This window comes from Mus caroli, unplaced genomic scaffold, assembly GCF_978045245.1.
Source record: "Mus caroli unplaced genomic scaffold, Mus_caroli_1 scaffold_4, whole genome shotgun sequence".
NCBI classification, from domain to species: domain Eukaryota; kingdom Metazoa; phylum Chordata; class Mammalia; order Rodentia; family Muridae; genus Mus; species Mus caroli.
In genome coordinates, this window is record NW_028227259.1 from 124243271 (window position 1) to 124245400 (window position 2130).

A 2130-nucleotide genomic window follows, 5' to 3' on the forward strand; every position below is an offset into this window, starting at 1 on the left:
GTGCATCTTTGGTGCTGGAGGGATGATCTGTCTTGGTTTGGTCCCCTGTGTGATGGGGATGAAGGAGTCCTTGGTGCTTACCACACAGCAACAGCAAACCTGCCTCGGCAAGGTTGCAGACACCACCTCTAGGTCTCATAAGTGTATTGATAGGAAATTGAAGAAGAGCTAAGGGCCCAAAGGGTCCTCTGTTACTCAGTTCCTGTGGCTAGAACAGAGGCACTGAGGGTAGCCTTGTAATGCAAGGGCTGATGTAAAGCCCATTTAATTATCGGGGAATTGAGGCCACCTGCCACCTCCCCGAGATCACACTGCCTGGATTTGGATAGGACCTTGCTGAAGAGCACAGTTCTATCCCACACTCATTTCCTCTCCAGAAATGAGTCCGGTCTTGTGTCATTGACAAGGGGACATAAACAGGAAATTTAAAAAAGTCTAGAGTTTGGTTGGTTGTGGCATGTACAGGCTAAGGGGCCAGTGTGGTTATTGATTATTAAATAACATGTCCTATACTGTCTGCACAATGCTGCCAGCGACTGGTTTTGGTTCCAACTACAGATTCTGATTGTGCAACCAGCAACTGTCAATCAAACCTCTCAGACCAGCTCCAGGCCATTTCTCTAGCCTGGTTATCACACTGTTTTATCTACGAGGGACCCATTCCTCTCCCAAGTGTTCCCAAGCTCACCCAGATGTTTCTAACATCTGGCTTGTGCCCCATCCCTCTGGGTATTCTCATTAACAAAGAGCCCAGCTCCAAGGCCTCAGAAAGACTACATGAGCAGCAGGGTTTCTTCTACTGACCTAAGCCATTCTATCTTGACTGAAATAAACTGTAGGAACTCTCAGAGTAGATATGGACAAGTTGTGTCGCTGTCACTGTGGACGGGGGCGGGGGGGGGGGACCTGGACACACATCAAGAGAAGATGGCACCGAAGATACCTTAAAGGCCCATGAGGAGGGCCTCATTTATTTTTCCAATGGACAAAAGAAATGAGGCTGATAAGTATGCATGATCATAGGATGATTGTGTATACTGGGTAAAAGTTATGCTTAAAAACTAAGGCACACGGCCATACCACCTTGAATGTCCCTGATCTCATCTGATCTCAGAAGTTAAGTAGGGTCAGGCCTGGTTAGTACTTGGATGAGAGACCACCTGGGAATATGGGGTGCTGTAGGCTTAAAAAAAAAAACCTAAGGAGTGTGTGTGCTCATGTGTGTGCATGTGCATGTGTGTGTGGTGTGCATGTGTGTGCGTTTGTAGACACCTAGAGCAGGCCATGTCAGACCATGGTGGAGTCATGTCTTCTGGGAAGGTCTTCAGTTAGGTGAGGAAAAGGAGAAGCCCTAAGTCTTGATTGTCTTCTAGCTGGAGTTTCAAAAGAATAGAGAGACACTAGGAACCCCACTGAGAGTTTAAAGTCTAGGCTTTAGGTCTCAGAATATTCTTGAACCTTCTCTCAACAACAAAACTCAGTCATCTACCTAGTCTGGAAGCCAGACGCCAATTATGTCTCCCTGAGAATCAGACAGAAGTCTTGATGGATGTCTGCATCTCCTTGAGAGCGTCCCATGACTGTAAGGTCCCCCGTGTCACTGAGCAAGCTCCCACGCCAGCCTGAGGGTCAGGCAGCAGTGCATCTGCCTTCCTGAGCTCTGTTCCTGACATCAGTAAATAATGACCGGTAAATCAGAAGCAGGCTGTACCCTCATACCCACACGGCTCTCACCAGCCCCTTCTGCACAGGTTTTTAAAACAAGCTTTAAGTGTGTGTCTGCATATGAGTGCAGTGCCCGTGGAGCCCAGGAGAGGGCGTCATTTAGCCTGAGGCTGGAGTTTCAGGTGCCTGTGAAACGCCAACATGAATGTTAGGAACCAAATCTACTCAGCCATTCCTTCAGTCCCATGGCTGCTGGCTTTGGGGAGGCAGGTAGACAGCTGGACAGAGGAGACTCCACAGCCTGGATCCCTTCCCATGCTAATCTCTATGACCCCACCCCCAGTCACTTATGTTTCTAAGCTCCCTGTCCCAGGCCATCTATACCAGAGCTCCCTCCACTTTGACACTGGGGGCTACTCTTAAAGACCTATATAATAGGAAAACCAGGAGGTTTTTCAAAGCCAG

The 2130-nt window shown here is 48.5% G+C and overlaps 1 pseudogene; it reads left to right on the top strand.

Annotated features, from left to right (window-relative positions):
• The first annotated feature begins 1066 nt into the window (after nucleotides 1-1066).
• Nucleotides 1067-1185, top strand: LOC115031242 (5S ribosomal RNA; annotated as a pseudogene).
• Nucleotides 1186-2130: the final 945 nt, after the last annotated feature.